The following is a 20,180-nucleotide window of genomic DNA, read 5'->3' on the forward strand; positions in this document are numbered from 1 at the left end:
TAGAGGAATATACAAACACGATTACGGAACCACCGCTCACCTCCACTCACCAACTGGACCCAGGGACTTCCTGCCCCCTCCCCGGCAGCTCAGACTGGGCATGGCTAACATGGGATGAAATACCTGTATCCCTGCCAGAGCCTGCGGAAAATTAACCCTATCCCCGCCGGAACCAGGACATTATCCACCCCTTATTCCATACCATCTATGCCATGCCCAGATCTTACAGGTTCCAATTAATTGCCACCACTTTCCCCTGTCTTATATAAAATATATATACATGTTCATATATATTCATACAGATATATTCCCCTTAGTCTATGGGCCATCCCTCTAAAATGTCTGTTGAGTTCACTTAATCCATGGCTTTGGTCTCCATCTGTTAGAACAGTCTCTCAGGGCAGGCGAAATGGTGTGTGGTGCTGGACTGTTGCATGCTGTATTTTTGGAGCTTGTGGCTGGTGTACCCAGTGTGGATCATGCCCACAGTCCATGGGCTGAAGATGCAGATCTCGTTGAAGTTGCTGGGCGCCAGCTGCTGAGGTCAGTTCTGATCCCATCACCGCTGCGCTTTAGTCGGTTTTTCATCAAAGTCCATCTGCCCTTAATTTGGGTGATTCTTACTGTAGTACAACTGATAGCAATTATAGTACTGATGTGGAATAAATACTAAATTGGCTAAAAATACAAAAGTACAGCATTGTTCGCACATTAAGGAAAAGTATAAAATCAAGAGGCTTCTGAGGTAGAAAACAGACGCAGCTGGCATGAAGGACACAACATCTGTGGTTCCCTGATAAGCTACATGAAGTACGGGACGGGATGCAATTATTCTGCGGCTTTACCTTATGATGTATAGCGAATATGGGAATGGGATGATACCATGAAACAGATAAGCTGCCAATTAGCTGCCCGCTTGATACTCGGAGCCAACATTTTGTCAAATTTTAATGAAATGCTGTCCTTTCTGCAAACTTTGCTCATTATGTCATTATAATACCAAAACACGCCTCCATCCCGAAGGCTACCCACCTCCAAGGTGCGACCACTCCTCCTTGAGTCTGCGCCCTGAATTTCTCGTGAACTATACCTTTAATTGTGAAGCGAGAAAAATTTACACCGATCGTGATGAAAGTATGTATGACTAAAGTCACTCAAACTCCACCTTGAAGATAACAAATAGTATAAAAATAGCCCGAGAGAGGGGGGATACCCAGGGAAGACACCATCGCAAAGAATTCCATCATTGACTTCTGGGATCAGTCGATGGGCTGAGCCTCTCTTTCCCCCCACCATAGGGACGCCTTTGGGTAAGACTTAGATTATACCGAGTGCTTCCTCAGGAAACTTAGAAATTTCTCTAGAGACTCTCTTTCCTACATTTATAGCCAGGCTGTATCGTTTATAACTTGGTCGCGCGTTTTGTATATGTAGCAATACTTTCATTTGCACGTGCTTTGCAGACAGTGTATTTATCACCGGCAATCCTAAGAACATGTATATCTGCACTTTTTTAAGTAGCTAGTCGTTTCAGTTTCTCACTGAACACGACCAAAGACTCGAGAGTGGCCGTGCTAGTTCATGAGCACGACTAGACTGAAGGTGCAGTCCACTATTAGTGTATCCAAATCGTAATATTTTAATACATATTTAATGCGATTGGACTGATAGTGCTGAATTCGGCATCACTCAGAATTTAAACCTATCCGCACCTAGCCTCCCACCTCGGTGACAAGTGTTAGAACGCAAGGGGGTTTATTTTCTGCCAAAACCGCTTTGCCCCTTTTCACGCAACAACTGAGTACATACAGTGACAGGGTTACTTAGCAATTAACAGCACACAATTTGATTCATTGGCTATTCTCACCCAAAATCAGATCCCCATGAGGTACACATCAGACTTCCCCATCCTTCCGCATCACCCACCAAGTGCACCCAGGTCCTTGGGCAAAAGCAATCCCACGGATGGGTTTGCCTTTGCCTGAGGCAGGACTAACCCAGACTGTCTTCCCTAGCATATTCTTCATGTGCACTATGGGGACTTTCTCCCCTTCTACGGTATGTGGAAGTTTTGATTGGGCAGGGCCAGCTCGATTGGTAGATCCCCTGGTGCTAACTAGCCGGGTAGCTTTTGCTAAATGTGCATCCCAATGTTTTAAAGTCCCACCACCCATTGCTCTCAGTGTAGTTTTTAACAGTCCATTGTATCGTTCTATCTTCCCAGAGGCTGGTGCATGATAGGGGATGTGATACACCCACTCGATACCATGCTCTTTGGCCCAGGTGTCTATGAGGCTGTTTCAGAAATGAGTCCCTTTCTCCGACTCAATTCTCTCTGGGGTGCCATGTCTCCAGAGGACTTGCTTTTCAAGGCCCAGGATAGTGTTCCAGGCAGTGGCATGGGGCACAGGGCATGTTTCCAGCCATCCATTGGTTGCTTCCACCATTGTGAGCACATAGCGCTTGCCTTGATGGGTTTGTGGCAGTGTGATATAATCAATCTGCCAGGCCTCCCCATAGTTATATTTCAGCCACCGTCCTCCATACCAAAGAGGCTTCAAACGCTTGGCTTGCTTGATTGCAGCGCATGTCTCACATTCATGGATGACCTGTGCAATAGTGTCCATGGTCAAGTCCACCCCTTGGTCATAGGCCCATAGATCTATGAATAATATTGCCAGTCCAGATCCACCTGAGCCACTTCAATCCTAGCAGCCCGATCCACCTGGTGGTTGTTCTGATGTTCCTCAGTGGCCAGATTCTTCGGTACATGGGCATCTGCGTGGCGTACTTTCACAACCAGATTCTCTATCCGGGCAGCAATATCTTGCCACAGTTCAGCAGCCCAGATGGGTTTTCCTCTGCACTGCCAGTTGCCCTGCTTCCACTGCTGTAGCCACCCCCACAGGGCATTTGCCACCATCCATGAGTCAGTGTAGAGATAAAGTACTGGCTATTTTTCTCGCACGGCAATGTCCAAAGCCAGCTGAATGGCTTTCACCTCTGCAAACTGGCTTGATTCACCTTGTCCTTCAGCAGCTTCTACAAGTTGTCCTGTAGGACTCCACACAGCAGCCTTCCACTTTCGATGCTTTCCCACAATCCGGCAGGACCCATCAGTGAACAGGGCATATTGCTTCTCATTTTCTGACAGTTTATTATAAGATGGGGCCTCTTCTGCACGCGTCACCTCCTCCTCTGGTGACATTCCGAAATCCTTGCCTTCTGGCCAGTCCATGATCACTTCCAGAATTCCTGGGCGACTGGGGTTTCCCATTTGAGTTCGCTGTGTGATCAGTGCAATCCACTTACTCCATGTGGTATCAGTCGCATGATGTGTGGTGGGGACCCTTTCTTTGAACATCCAGCCCAGCACCGGCAGTCGAGGTGCTAAGAGGAGCTGTGCTTCTGTACCAACCACTTCCGAAGCAGCTCGAACCCCTTCATATGCTGCCAATATCTCTTTTTCTGTTGGAGTGTAGCGAGCTTCGGATCCTCTGTATCTCCGACTCCAAAACCCTAGGGGTCGACCTCGAGTCTCCCCTGGTGCTTTCTGCCAGAGGCTCCAGGTAGGGCCATTCTCCCCGGCTGCGGTGTAAAGCACATTTTTAACATCTTGTCCTGCCCAGACTGGCCCCAGGGCCACTGCATGAACTATTGTTGGAGTGGGAGACGGACCCGGAGTAATGATGGAGTCTCAATATGAGTATGATCGTTCTCCCTTTATGCCAGTTTTCACAGAGTATATAGAGACAGGCAATAAGAGCACGCGCTAGCGGCAGCTATATGATTGGCTTACAGTCTCTGTTCACGCGCTGTCCATGCAGTTCATTCACAGATCAGATTGGTTACAAGAATTCACATAGTAAATTGCTTAGTCATTAGCACAACATGTTTTCTACCTTCTCAGTCCCCGTTTTTCCCATGTACTAATTCCATCTTCTACCACCTGTTTTGCTCTTAATCTAATCTCTCATAGTAGGGAGGCTGGCTCACGTGACCATTTTCTCTCAGACACATTCCTACAGACTATTTCCTGTTTGATTTGTTCAAAAGCTTGTCGTTGCTCAGGACCCCATTTAAAATTGTTCTTCTTCTGGGTCACTTGGTATAGAGGGCTTACAATCAGACTGTAATCTGGGATATGCATCCTCCAAAAACCCACAATGCCTAAGAAAGCTTGTGTTTCCTTTTTACTAGTTGGTGGAGACATAGCTGCTATTTTGTTGATCACGTCCATTGGGATTTGATGGCATCCATCTTGCCATTTTATTCCTAAAAACTGGATCTCCTGCACAGGTCCCTTGACCTTGCTTCGTATTATGGCAAAACCAGCTTTCAGAAGGATTCTGACTATTTTACTCCCTTTCTCAAAATCTTTTTCTGCTGTGTTGCCCCATACGATGATGTCATCAATGTATTGCAGATGTTCTGGAGCTTCACCCTGTTCCAGTGCAGTCTGGATCAGTCCATGGCAAATGGTGGGGCTGTGTTTCCACCCCTGGGGCAGTCGATTCCAGGTGTACTGGATGCCCCTCCAAGGGAAAGCAAACTGTGGCCTGCACTCTGCTGCCAAAGGGATTGAGAAGAATGCATTAGCTATATCAATTGTGGCATACCACTTGGCTGCCTTGGACTGCAGTTCATACTGGAGTTCTAGCGTGTCTGGCATGGCAGTGCTCAGCAGGCACTTGACTTCGTTCAGGCCACGATAGTCTACTGTTAGCCTCCACTCTCCATTAGATTTTCGCACCGGCCATATGGGGCTGTTAAAGGGTGAGCGAGTCTTGCTGATCAGTCTTTGAAACTCTAGTTGAGAAATCAGGTTCTGGATGGGAATCAGAGAGTCTCGGTTAGTGCGATATTGCCGCTGATGCACTGTTGTGGTAGCAATCGGCACCTGTTGTTCTTCGACCCTCAACAACCCCACAACAAAAGGGTCCTCTGAGAGACCAGGCAAGGTAGGCAACTGTTTAACTTCCTCCGTCTCCAAGGCAGCTATGCCAAAGGCCCAACGGTACCCTTTTGGGTCCTTAAAATACCCTCTCCTGAGGTAATCTATGCCAAGGATGCATGGAGCCTCTGGGCCAGTCACAATGGGATGCTTTTGCCACTCATTCCCAGTTAGGCTCACTTCCGCCTCCAGTACAGTCAACTCTTGGGATCCCCCTGTCACCGCAGAAATGCAAATGCGTTCTGCCCCTCTATAGCTTGATGGCATTAGGGTGCACTGTGCACCTGTGTCCACTAGAGCCTTATACTCCTGTGGGTCTGATGTGCCAGGCCATCGAATCCACACCATCCAATAAACCCGGTTGTCCCTTTCCTCCACCTGGCTGGAGGCAGGGCCCCCCTAATCCTGGTCATAGTATCCATTACTCACTTCTTGCAGAAATGACTTGGAAGTTCCTTCAAGAGGATCAGAAGCAAGATCAGGCCTTCTGCTCTGTCTGGGGAACTGGGAAACTGGGGCAGCACTTTTCCTGGAGGGATCCCCTTTTGTGGTTGTTGTTCCTTGCAACTCCTGTACCCGTGTCTGCAGTATCCAAGTAGGTTGTCCATCCCACTTCCTCATGTCCTCCCCATGGTCACACAGGTAGAACCACAGGGTGCCTCGTGGTGTGTACCCTCTGTGTAGTCTCTCTCTCGAGTGGGGAAATGCCTGCTCCTAATAGCTGAGATGCTGGCCCGTACAGGTGGGGAGTAGGAGATATTCTCTTCAAGTTGCTGGACCTTCCGGGACAGTTTCTCCACAGCTGAGACAAGGGGGGAAGAGAGACTTCCTTCATATTGCCGGAGCCGGCCAGCCACCTCATCCACCGTTGGTCCCTCTTCGCCTTTCCATTCCATTACTGCCAGGGAGTTGGCATATGACGATGGTGCACTCCGTACAAACTTCCGCCACATGGGCCTTGTGCATTGCACCTCATCAGGGTCTGTGGGTAAGTCTGCATTGTCCAAGGCAGAATAAATCATCTCCCATATGGCTAATTCTCTCAGGTACTGGATACCTCTTTCCATGGTAGTCCACTTGCTTGGCTGACATACAACATCCTCACTGAAGGGGTACCTCTCCCTCACGCCTGACAGGAGTCGTTTCCAGAGGCTGAGCGCTTGGGTCTTCTTCCCAATTGCCTTCTCAATGCCCCCTTCCCTAGACAGGGATCCCAGCTGCCTGGCTTCCCTACCCTCTAATTCCAGGCTACTGGCCCCGTTATCCCAGCACCGGAGCAGCCAGGTGACAATGTGCTCGCCTGAAAGTCGGCTGAAATCTTTTCGCATATCCCGCAGCTTGCTCAAGGATAGGGATCGAGTAATTATCTCTGGTTCTGCCTCTTCCTCCTGCTCTCATGATGGCCCTGGTTCATCATCATCCCTTACTAAGCGAACTGATTTCTTCGTGTACTTCTTCTTCTGTATGGGGGCAACTGATACTGGCACGGGCTGGTTCCCTGGTTCAGCTGCAGTGTCTGCCACAGGGGTTGGAGTAGCTGCAGTGGCTGCCGCAGGGGTTGCAGTAGCCGCAGTGTCTGCCGGTCTGGTCTCCATCTCTTCCCCTTGAGGGGGCTGCGTAACACTGAGCAGTGCCTGGTAGATACTGGCCAGGGCCCAGCACAGTGCGGTGAGTTGTGCCTCTCTAGAATAGCCACAGCATTTTCCCTTCAGAGATTCTACTACTCTGTCAGGGTCCTGTAATTGTTCAGGGGTGAAGTCCCAGACCATGGGAGGTGAGAAGTTCTCTAGGTACCTGCCCATGTTCTCCCACATGCCATGCCACCCCTGACTATCCAGCCTCGGGGCAGATCTCTGGGTGTGTGGCGGTGTGCTCTCCCCTTTTCCCCTTTTTCCTCCCCCGGCTCCTGCTCAAGCCATGGCCATCAGCGGGAGTTGTTATGAGTTGCACTTGAACTGTGGGAGGTGGCTGGCAACATAACCAAAACACTGTCTGGAGTGGGAACCTAGGTATCTTGTTCCCATGAGAATATGACTATAGGTCAATTATCTTACTCCATAAATAGCGGACAGCCCAAGAGCTCTTTGAGCTCTCCTGCACGGCAGCGGGCTGCACGACAGGACCTCCCCTTGAGTGGGGACGCTCACTTAAGGTTCTTCTCCTCGAGGTTGAGAGATTCCTTGATGCAACAGATTCTCGGTAAGTGACTAATAGCATGCTAAACTTTGAAATCTTAGCTAAGTGATATAAAGGATTGATTGCACATATATAATCCTTTAGACGTAAACCGTTGACCAAGTCTGGGACTAGGATTGGATCCAGCGGCACCTAGACTCCTCTCTGAGAAGGAGTTTAGAAAGCAAGGGAGTCCTTTCTGAACCTCGTGACTCAACGGGAGGGTCTCCCTGACAGCTTGTCTGACCCTGTCCTCTATGCAGTAAATAATCAAGTGTACCCTGGCATCGAATCTCGTAAAACAGTCGCATTCACTACTAACTTGGTTAAATCACTGTTTTATGTTAATAAACATTTCACTACTCTCTTACGAGTGAAGTTATTCACTCCGCCCGCGACAGGGTGGTAGTCTTAAATACTTGTTTAACCCTAAACGAGACTTGGAACACATTCAGGAGACATAACAATAGGACCAGGCTGGTTTGAATATCCCAAGGATATTCAAAATTCTCAAAAACTGTCATACCTGGCCCAAAGGAGAAAAGGGAGGCAAAAGAGCTGGGGAAAGTATCCCTCCCGTTTCCCCCATAGACTGGGTGTGATTATTAATAAATTCCGAGAGATGGTGCCCAAGGTACGGACAGGACAGCAATACCATATAAACACCCCAAAAATAGCTGTCTGAACAGTGATGTTATATCATAAGCCGATATCACACAGGACAGCAAAATGATAATCCTGATCCCTCTCCCAGAGGTGATAAACAGCATTGCAGGGAGTACATAAACCATATATGAATTTACATAACACAGCCATGAGAACAAACTAAGCAACATGGTGACCAATGACTATTTACCTAAGATAATAAATGCATACAACTAATTCGTTTTAATGAGCTCTAGTTGGATTTTGTCATTATTTCAACCCTTCGAGCCCCACGTTGGGTGCCAAAAAGGACTGTCGTGGTTTAGCCTCAGATGGCAACAAAGAACCACATGCTGCTCTCTCGAGCTTTCCCAATACAGGAAAGAATCGGAAGAAAAAGGCAAAACTCATGGGTTGAGACAAAGGCAATTTAACAGAACAGCAAAAGGAACAAGGGAACAACAACAGTAGCACGGATAGAGGAATATACAAACACGATTACAGAACCTCCGCTCACCGACTGGACCAGGAACGCCCCAGCTACAAGCACAACTTCCTGCCCCCTCCCCTTCCTGTCCCCTCCCCCGGCAGCTCTGAGTGGGCATGGCTCACATGGGATGGAATACTTGTGTCCCTGCCAGAGCCTGGGGAAAATTAACCCTATCCCCGCCGGAACCAGGACATGACCCAAGTGCAGGACCCGGCACTTGGCCTTGTTGAATCTCATACCATTGGCCTTGGCCCATCAATCCAGCCTGTCCAGACCCATCTGCAAAGCCTTTCTACCCTCAAGCAGGCCGTCACTCCCGCCCAACTTGGTGTCGTCTGCAAACTTACCGAGGGTGCACTCAGTCCCCTCGTCTAGATCATTGATAAAGATATTAAAGAGAACCAGCCCCAGTACTGAGCCCTGGGGAACACCATTTGTGACCGGCCGCCGACTGGATTTAACTCCAATCACCACCATTTTTTGGGCCCAGCCATCTAGCCAGGTTTTTTACCCAGCGAAGTGTACGCCCATCCAAGCCATGAGCAGCTATTTTCTCCAGGAGAATTCTGTGGGAAACAGTGTCAGAGGCTTTACTAAAGTCCATGTAAACATCATTCACAGCCTTTCCCTCATCCACTAAATGAGTCACCAGGTGAGAACAGCCAATGAATTAAAATGTATGACGTTAATTGCTAAATTACCACTGTATGTCATCACTACTATGGTTGCTATATGCTATATCAATAGTATTACAGTAAGAATCGCCCAAATTAAGGAAGAACGAACTTAGATAAAACTGAGTGAAATGCAGTGGTGATGCAACCAGAACTGGCTTCAGCAACTGGTGCCCAGCAACTTTCTCGAAACCAACATCTTCGGCCCACAGACTGTGGTCATGGACCGTGCCAGATACAGCAGTTGCAAACTACAGATACAGCATGCCACAATTCAACACCACACACACCATCTCTCCTCTCCTGTTATGACAGATGGAGCCCAAAGTCATGAATTAAATGAACTCAACAGACATTTTAGAGGGATGGCCCACAGACTAAGGGAATGATATCTGTATATTTTTATATAGATAAATTTCAAAGACAGGAATGCGGTGGTGACTATGAAAAGTATAAGGCCTGGGCGTGACGTAAATTTTACAGAATAAGGGGTATCCTGGTTTTAGCTGCGAAAGAGTTAATTTTCTTTCTAGTGATTGCTGTGAAAGGAATGTCAATAATACCTATTGTTTTTAGTTGTTGCTAAGTGATGTTTACACTATTCAAGGAATTTTTTAAGCTTCCCATAGAAGCATAGAAAGAACGATGGAATGGCCAATGAAATATTCCATGCCATAGATGTCATGCTCAGTATATAAATGGGGGTTAGCTGGGGGGACGGGAATCTGTGATCACTGCTTGGGATGGTCCCAATTCACTGGGCAGTGAGAGTGACCCCTGTCATTATTATTATTGTTATTTTTTCTTTTCTGTTATTGGTTTTGTTAAACTCTCTTAATCTCAACCCATGAGTTTTTTTCTCCCTTTCCCCTCCTTTTTTTCTCCTTTTTCCCCACCCTTCTTAGGGGAGGGGGGGAAGTGGGGGGGTCAGGTGAGCAAGTGGCTGCGTGGTTCTAGTTGCCAGCTGATGTCATAAGGACACACAAATATATACATAAAGCCGCTAGTCTCAATGCCCAAACTCAGCCTTCAACTTATAGTTATAGTCTAATTGTCTAACTGTTCATCAGCATTGGAATTTGTAAGTATAAAATATACCATAGTATTGTATTAGAAGGCAAACTGATTAAATACTGTCCTGGTCTGAGGTAAAACAGAAACAATTTTCTTTTCAGTAATTTTGCTTTTCAGCTAAGCCTTTTCTAACTAACTGAACTCTGAAATTAACAGCATATTGTGCAGACACTGTTGGCTTCTAGCAGGGATAAGACCTGACTGTTTATAATTTATACCCAGGAATGGTATGCAGAGAGGCTCCTGCTTATACTTATTGCTATAACAAACAAGGTCAGCTAACCTTGTCATATGCCCTGTTGGAGGGTCGGAAGCGGAAACGCATAGAGGGGTCACACCTGCGGGGAGGAGCGGACAGAACAGGTGACCCAAAATTGACCAACGGAAGTATTCCATCCCATCTGCCCCATGCTCAGTACAAAAGCTAAAGGATCAAAGGGTCATCCCTCTTTCTTCAATGGCCGGGGTCCGAGAAGGACTCTGTCTGTTCATCTGCCTTTGATCCCGATCCGTGCGTTCCTGACTCCAGATCTGGAATCCAGTTCTCGTCCATCACTGAGTCCAGTCTGGGACTTTCCCAATGCCTGCCAGTGACGTGATCGTCATCCTGGGAGCTTGATACTGGTTTTGCATATATTGCATATATTTCGTTATTTTCTTTTTATTATTTTATTAATATTTCATTAAAGTAGTTTAGTTTCTTCTAAACTCATAACTATCTTTCTCTCTCTTCTTCATGAAGGGAGAGGTGGGGGAGAGCATCTGTCTTAATGGCCAGTCTGGCTCAAACCATGACAGATTTATTGATACCCAATGTGGGGCACGACCAGGGCTTTGAAAGATTGCCTGAATAGTTCTAATTCCAGCTTGCTCAGTTGAGAGAGTATCAGATTTTTTCTTATGAGAGTCTTAAGGGGTTAGAAATTAAAACAGACGTTTTAAGCAAAACAGTCGTTCTTAAGCAAAATGTTATATCATGCTTTTAGAGAGCTTTGTTTAAAGTTAATTGATGCAATGCTGCTTAACCTGCTGAATGTGTTGTATAGTTTTTTTGTTCTTTGTATTTCTATGCAGTGGTTTAAACGTGCTATTCTGCTGTGGTTTGGGATGCAGATCTATAATATCATAAATTGGATAACAGTTTTACCTGCGTATCTCGGGCATGTTGTAATGGATTCTATTAGTAATTACACTTTTGATTTTACCTTGGGAAAATTTACTTCGCCCTTTAATGCTTATGCCAAAGTGACACCATCAGAGCTAGGGGATGGAAAGCTATTGGGCCATTTAGAAAATGAATGTTACTTTCTTAAAATCATGATTTTGTTGTTGATTTTCCTGCATGTGTTGCAGGGGTGGTTTCTTATTAAATATCGGTGCAGGAGTAGGTATTATATGACATATGCTGCTTCTACTCAAATCCCACCGGCCACTCCACCGCCCGCACCGGCACAAGCCACTCCAGCTTCGACAATGAACATCACCACTATTTCAACTCTGACAACAACCACTGCCACTATTCCAGCTGCTTTGACAATGACCACTGCCACTATTCCAGCCTTGATAACGAGCACTGTCACTACTACAGCTGCTCCAACAATGACCACTGCCACTATTCCAGCCTTGACAACGAGCACCATCATTACTGCAGCTGCTCCGACAATGAGTACTGCTGTTACTAAAACTCCATCAGTACCGGTACAAGTTGCCCCCGGTAATCAGGAAGCAGAAAAGGAGGTCAGCTCATTCCCCTGTCCCTTATGACAAAGACCAGATAAAGCCAGATAGCATGGGAGAGGATTCTTCTGACAAAGATCAAGGAGAGGCTCCTTCTCAAGCAGATCCAGGAGAGAGTCCTTCTCGGGCAGAGTCAGCACAGGAGGAGGAATCAGATGCAGAGGTAATCATTAAAACCTTCTCTATGAAGGACTTGCAAAATATGAGAAAGGACTTAAGTGTCTCACCTTCATGACGTCTAATCTCCTGGTTGGTCCAGTACTGGGATAATGGGACTGATACCATAGACTTAGACGGTAGAGAAGCTAGGCAGTTGTGAAAACTCGCCAGAGACAGAGGTATCCATAAAGCGACTGGAAGAAAGTCACACACTCTCAGTCTCTGGAGGTGACTCGTGTCAGCTGTAAAGGGCAGGTACCCCTTTAAGAATGATATCGAATGCCGCCTGAGCAAATGGACCACCATAGAGAAAGGTATTAAGTACCTGAGAGAAATGGCTGTGAGAGGTGATTTATGGTGACTGGCAAGTGAATGTAGACCCCGATGAAAAGCCATGCAAATGACCCATGTTGCGGAAGTTTGTTCAGAGTGCACCATCAATGTATTCCCACACATTGTCAGCAATGGTCTGGGGAGGATCTGATGCCAACACACCAACTGTGTCAGTGGCAGCCGTGGAAAAACTGCCTGAGAAATCAAAGAAAATGCCTGAGACAACCGAGAAAATGACCAAGAAAATGGCTGAGCAAAACGAGAAAATGGCTAAGAAAAATGAGAAACTATTTGATAAACTGTCCAGGATGGAGGAAAGATCCCACTCTTCCCCTGCATGGACCCACGTTACAGCCATTAGGAACTGGTCCTGCTCAATCAGACTTTTTACATATTGTAGAAGGGAATAAAGTCCCTGTGGTGCATGAAAGGAATATGCTGGGGAAAACCGTTTGGGTTTTTCCTGCCTCAGGCAAAGGCAAACCCATTCGTGGGACTGTTTTTGCTCAAGGACCTGGATGTACTCAGTGGGTGATGCTGAAGAATGAAGAAGCTCAATGTGTACCCTCAAGGAAATTTAACCTTGGGTGAGAATACTCAATTTTGAGCCTTATGATGTTAGTTGTTATATAATGCTAACAGTATCCAATAAGTGTTTTTCAGGATAATATAGTGAATGATGAAACCTGAGCTAGCTTCATCAAGTGGCTTCCAGCAACCTCTTCGAGGTGGACACGCTACCTGTGGGCACGAACCATGATGAACTTCATACCAAATTTCCTGCCCTGAGAGTCTGCTATGATAGATGAAATCCTGCGATTATGAACTAAATGAACTTAATGAACTTTTGTGTATAAAGATAAATCACAAATTAGTGATCTGTGTATATATTTCAAGATTAAAAAAATTCATTAATGCTGTGATTAGACACTGGACAGCAATACTGCTTTAGGTGGGTTTATGCAGCAGCATTCTCAACAGCTCATTCCTGCTACACCACTACTACTCACCACCACGCTTCCTTGTATGGCTATACTGGGAGTCATCTCAGAGAACAGACATAGCTGAAATAAGAAAATCACTCAGGAGGAGAGGTTATTTTTTATCTACATCCATTCCCTGAAACATTTCACCAAATGGTAGCAAAACAGCAAGGGACAACATAAACTGCCACTGCAACAAAAAACAAACCAAAGAGACAAAACATGCTGAATTATGATCTATGGAAAAGGACTGCAAGACCAGATCTCACTTCAACATAAAGATCTGTTCCAAAGGAAAAATGTAAATTGCAACTTGTCAACTTTATTATTATTATTATTAAACACTTTCTAAAGAGAGAAACTAAATTATATACCAATACAAGCATTTGCTTGCAGAGTAATAATTAATCATTCATCACTAACCTGATTCACTGGCTCATTAAAGTTGGTGATAAGTCCAGCACGCAATATAGTTTTTTCTTCTTCAGTAAGAGCACTGTCAGGATATATTTATTAGAATATCATTTCATGTTCAATAAAACCCAACTATTAATTCATATTTAGAATTATTTTGCAACTACTACTAGAGACAGAATTTCACAGAATCATAGAATGGTTTGGGTTGGAAGGGACCTTAAAGATCATCTAGTTCCAACCCCCCTGACACCTTCCACTAGACCAGGTTACTCAAAGCCCCGTCTAACCTGGCCTTGGATGTTAAATGATCATTTCTATCTGTGTTTGACTGGATGAATTTTACTTTTACACACCATTTTCTTGAAACTAATATATTTTAGTTTGATAAACTATCAAGAGAACATCCCTTGTTTTTCCACTATTTCAAAGATATTTGAAGAGAGGGAAGAGTGAAACAGATAAATATTTATGAGGTCTTTTAACATCAGGTTTTGATGTGACCTTTGTAAACACAAATGGTAAAAGAAAAAGTTCACAGATAGGGTAAGGTACACAGATAAATTATGAAAATAAGGGAAAACTATTCAAATTATAAACTTATTGCTATTAGGCATTTATTATACAGTTATTATCATGACAATTGCTGACTCGAGCATGACTTTGCTTATATATACTAATGGATAATGACAAAAAGGTGCCCAGTATAAGGCGATCATGGTATCAGATGATAGCTCTTTTTGCAAAAGCAACAATCTTTTTCTGTTTACTAACAAGAAAGTCATATAGTTACACTTAAAAATACCGATCCTTTGAAAATTATACATTTGAGTGAAAAATATATTGATACAGCCTTCAAAAAATGCAAGGAAAAGTAATAAGAAGGATAAGTTCTAAGCCATAAAGGTTAATTTTCATTCAAGTGAAGCTTTATGCTATGTTTATACTTCCTTTTAAGTGATCTCTATCAGTTTAAGACTACAAGTTACAGTGTCATATCACTCCTGTACTACTTCAGACTTTATAGGACCCATGTAATTTTCTTTAAAGTTCTGGGTAGGAAACATAACAATCTGCTTTTAAAAATGCTTTGTTGGTATTTATAGATAGTACAATGAGGAAAAAAATCTAAACACTTTCATTTACTAATAGCACCTACAAAGACTTAAATTATCACTCAAGGTTGTTTAGATGAAACTGTTTCACCTAACACTGCAATGATTTAGAAGCATGCATGCAACCATCACATCTCAAATGACATCTAGTAGCTGGGAATTAAGAATAAACAGACTAACACAACCACTTCCTGTTGTCTTGTCATGGTTTTGGCCAAATTGGTCAATGGCCGGCGACAGATGCTCCCCCCCAGCCTCCCGTGCACGGAGAGGAGGAGCAGAGACAAAGAGATTTATGAGTTTAGAAGAAACTAAACTACTTTAATGAAATATTAATAATAAAATAAAAAGGAAAATAATGAAAAAGATACAATATGTACAAAACCATATGACGTCACCGGCAGGCACTGGGGAAGTCCCAGGCTGGACTCAGCAATGGGTGGGAACTGGGTTCCAGAGTTGGAGTCAGGAACCCATGGATCAGGATCAAAGGCAGATGAACAGACAGGGTCCTCCTCAGACGTCAGTCATCGAAGAAAGAGAGTTGACCCTTTGATCCCTCAGCTTTTATACTGAGCATGGGGCAGATGGGATGGAATACCCCTGTTGGTCAATTTTGGGTCACCTGTCTTGTCTGCTCCTCCCTGCAGGTGAGACACCTCTACGCTTTTCCGTTTCCGACCCTCCAACGGGGCAAATAACGAAATTAGCTGACCTCGGTTGTTACAGCAATAAGTATAAGCAAGAGCCTCTCTGCATGCCATTCCTTGGCACAAACTGTCTTATCACTCTGAGCAAACCGTTTTTGGCACAACATGCCATTTCCATTATCTGCCTGAAGTCATGGCTAACTAATCTAGACAAATACTAAATATTCATCTTAAAATAATAAAAAACAGAGGTAGGATTTATCCTATGATCAAACATTTGCAACAGTTTCCTAGTTTTTACTTTTTCCCCCTCTATATAACACAAGTACTCACTATATCCTAAATCAAAGACTTAACATTATAAGTACAGTACACAAGGGGGACGATTTATTGTTTCATTGGTGACTCACAACTGCACACTAAGTCCTATTTTCAAAGGTAATTTATAGCATTCAGGAACTAAATCTGAATGACTTTTTATCAAGATTTAGGCTCTAAGATATTTTTACATGAAATTAAATTATGCCTAAAAACATTTTGGGTAAAGTTTATAAAAAATTCTGCAATAGTAAAAGTTTTTCTGCAGGGAACTATTTCAGTTATTAATCTGAAGCCACTAGATGACATTTAAAGAAAAAAAAATTCTATGATGCCTGGCTTTTTTAAATACACAAATGCAGTATATAATTTTCAGATGTACAAGCATACTCTGGATTGTTTCTAAAACTTGCGAGCTACTATTAAGAAATCTAATCTAATATCAATTAAATGTAGCTTGTACAATAACTTTCAGAGATAATAGAAAGCACCTAAAAACCTATTCTGTAAAAAAAAACCTACTCAACTATATTATTTCATTTACATTGTGAGCTCATGAGGGCCCTTCCCTTAATTATATTTTCCCTCAATCATACGATATATATATTCCAAGAACAGCAAACATTCAATTCATTACTTACTATAAATAAAAATGTTATAATTAAGCTTTTGATGTCACAAACAAATCAAAGGAAGAAAAAGAAAAATAAATCAGACTTGTGAGGATGAACTCCTCAAATACAGCTTATGGACTGATAACGCATATCAACTCCTGGCTACATGGCTGGTGTCGTCGTGAGGGTTTTGGCTTTTATGACAATGGGGCATTCTTTGATGAATATGGCCTGTTAGAGAGGGATGGGATCCACCTGTCTAGAAGAGGCAAGGGAATCTTTGGCAGCAGGCTGGCCAACCTGGTGAGGTAGGCTTTAACCTGAAGGACTCAGGGGGTGGGGTCCAAGGTGGCAATGCTCACACCAGCTTATCCAACTGGGGAATAAGCCAGGCCAACCAGAGCAGTGACAAATGTTCCTTAGCTGACTCCCAAGATGAGATCCAGAAGGCCAGCCACCTCAAGGGTGTGAATGGCTGTGGTGGATCCTCTTGCTCCCCTCCAAGGAAACCTACATGTTCAACTACCTCTCTGAAATGCCTGTACACCAACGCATGCAGCATGGGGAATAAGCAGGAAGAAATAGAGATCTCTGTGCGGTCGCAGAGCCATGATCTCATTGCAGTTACAGAGACATGGTGGGATAGCTCGCATGACTGGAATGCTGTTATGGATGGCTATGTACTTTTTAGAAAACACAGGCCAGTGGGGTGTGGTGGTGGAGTTGCTCTCTACATGAGAGAGCAACTGGAATGTATCGAGCTACGCCTAGGGGTGGATGAAGAACACGTTGAGAGCTTATGTGTAAGAATTAAGGGGCAGGCTAATATGGGTAACACTGTTGTGGGTGTTTACTACAGACCACCAGATCAGGAAGAGGCCTTCTACAGAGAGCTGGAAATAGCACCACAGGCCCTGGTTCTCATGGGGACTTCAACAGCCTTTCTGTTGTAGTCTTTCAATGTCCTGGTTTGGGGTGGAACAGAGCCAACTTTCTGTTCAGTGAGAGAGGCTCTTGCTTATACTTGTTGCTGTGGCAACCAGGGTCAGCTGACTTAGTTGTTTACCCTGTGGAGGGGTTGCACCTGTGGGGAGGAGCGGACAGGACAGGTGACCCCAAATTGACCAATAGGGTATTCCATCCCATCTGCCATGCTCAGTATAAAAGCTGAGGGATCAAAGGGTCAGTTCTCTTTTTCAATGGTTTGGCTTCTTCAAAGGCTGTCTTTCTTCAATGACTGACGTCTGAGGAGGACCCTGTCTGTTCATCTGCCTTTGATCCTGATCCATGGGTTCCTGAATAAAGATCTGGAATCCAGTTCCCATCTATTGCTGAGTCCAGTCTGGGACTTCCCCAGTGCCTGCCAGTGACATTTCCCTGTGAGCTTGATACGGTTTTGTATATATTGTATCTCTTTCATTATTTTATTATTAATATTTCATTAAAGCAGTTTAGTTTTTTCTAAACTCATAAATCTCTTTATCTCTTTCCTTCCTCTCCTTGGAGCGAGAGGTGGAGGAGAGCATCTGTCGTCTTGTCATTGGCTAATCCAGCCCAAACTGTGACAATTTCAAAGTTTCTGATCTTTTCCTGTATTTGTGGTATGGGGAAACATGTATCCAAAGGCTTTAAAAGTTCTTTTGGAGCTTTTTTTTTTCTTAAGCTACTATTTTATAAACCAGAAATCCAAATCTGAAGAGTTATGTATAGTTATAAACACACACATGGACTTGAGAAGTATTATTAAAGTTACTAACACAGTAATCAAATCAAAGAACAAAGTCCACAAGAAACAGGAATTAGCAGTAATTCTCTATAAAATAAAAAACATGTTCAGAAAAGGAATTCTTAATAGCACACAAATTCAAGAGAAGTCATTTCTGAATAAACCAAAAACACATGCAAAATCATGTGCGACCACCTTTTGAGGAGGCTGATAATTCAAAATAAAAATAGGCCAAACCATGCCTGAAAGGAGGCTATGACAACCCTAGACTCTTCTCCACAGCAGTCTGGAAAGCTGCCTAAGAAAACAGGAGAGAGAAAGTTCATAGGACCATCTAAAATCACTCTCACTGGAAAATGCTGCTTTAAGTCCAAGACAGGTAGAGAAAAGGTAGCATGAATTGGACAGGCAACATTGGTGAACATGTGCAAAAAGCAAAATATTTCACAAGGATCACTTTCTCAAGAAAAAAAACAAAAACCCAACAGTTGTTTGTATTCATTGTTCTGTAGCTATGTATTTTACAAGAATGAAACACTCAACTACTGTACTCTCCAAAGAATTCATGATCTCAACATTTTCCTGCTTTGTAGTAGTATCAGTAGCTGAGAAACCACAAATGCTCAGCAGAAGGGTAAAGCTAGCCCTGCTTAATTCAACTGAAATTAACTTCAGCACACTTGTACAACAGAGGCATTTAACTTATTGTGAAAGTTCTTGGAGATTGAAAGTTCTTCACAAGTACATAAGTATTCAAGACAAATAGTTCTAAAAGAAACCATCTTTATCTCTTATTTACTAAGTAATTAAGGCTATATGTATGTCTGCAAGGCTGTATGAACATCTGTCTGCAAGAACTCTCCTCCAATTCTCTTAATTTTTCAAACTACCTGTCAAATTTCAACTAAATTTGTCAAAGAGCAGAAATGTCAATGGTATGATTTTTCCTTAATTTTGTGAAAATCAACAGAAAAAAATTTTTTTTAAAATTTATTTCATATTTTAATCGTATTAAATTTGTGCTAGAAAAATTAGAAATAATGAAAACCAGGACTTGTAGTGGAAATTTGATATAGATTTACCCAATGGAATCTTTAATACTAGCCAATTTTCTTTTGCTTTTTCTAATGCTTGCTAAGTACCAGTAATGCAAACAGCATTATCTCATAACTTCAACCAGAAATGTCAGATATATGCCATCTTCCATGCACAAGATGGTATTTTCCTTTTGCAAAAGAGTCTGAATGCTTGCAGATGTTTTGAAATCGTATACTAATCCACATACACAAAAATTCCAGTGCTTCACGTAATAATGGAGGAGTATTACACTATTTGAAATGCCCTGTAGATGCAGAATTTAATCACTTTTCCCTCTTTCTGACACATAAATTCAGCGGATCTTCGAAAATGCTTACAATGTAAGGCAAAATACATTAAGCTATCTCAAACAAACACCACAATGAAAATCATACCATACTTTCTGAACTAGCTTAGAGTCATGATCCATAAAAACTGGACCTGAAATTCTAATTTTTGCCCTACGCAACCTGACAATGATGTCCCACCTATTTATATTACTAGCATCTAAGAGATGGTAGTCTAGGCCTAGACTAGCTAGATTCTAGGTGTTATGGTTTGAGAAAACCCATAACAATTTATTGTCATTTAGACAATTATTCTATCACCCAATGACTCCCTCCCCACCCGGAAAGGGGAACCGGGGAAAACAAGGAAACATGAGGGTTGAAATATAAATAGATTTAATAGGATAAGACTAAATAATTAACAATAATACTAAAGAACCAGTATTAATCCCAATACTAATATAAGATATACAAGAATTATACTCAGCCAATTATATCAGTAGGAAGCTGTGCACTCCCAGCAGTGGACAGCAAATGTCGGACAGCACATGTGCTATGGCTTCAGGAGGAAGGGAAGGCCTCAGGGTTCCGGCACTGGGGCAAGGAGTTTCTCTGGACTGCCGCCATCAAGGGAGAGAGAGCACTACGCAGCAAACTTTCTAATTTATGTTGAATGTGACGTTCATGGTATGAAATAATCCTGTTGGCCAGCCTGGGTCAAATGCCCAGGCCTCACTCCTCCTCATTCCTGCACC

General features: G+C 43.5%; 1 pseudogene; it reads right to left on the bottom strand.

Moving 5' to 3' along the window:
• The window catches only part of LOC141735668 (importin-11-like), a 195,802-nt pseudogene that overhangs the window by 128,122 nt on the left and 47,500 nt on the right, over positions 1-20,180 (bottom strand).

Source organism: Larus michahellis, chromosome W (genome assembly GCF_964199755.1).
Source record: "Larus michahellis chromosome W, bLarMic1.1, whole genome shotgun sequence".
In the NCBI taxonomy this organism is placed as follows: Eukaryota; Metazoa; Chordata; class Aves; order Charadriiformes; family Laridae; genus Larus; species Larus michahellis.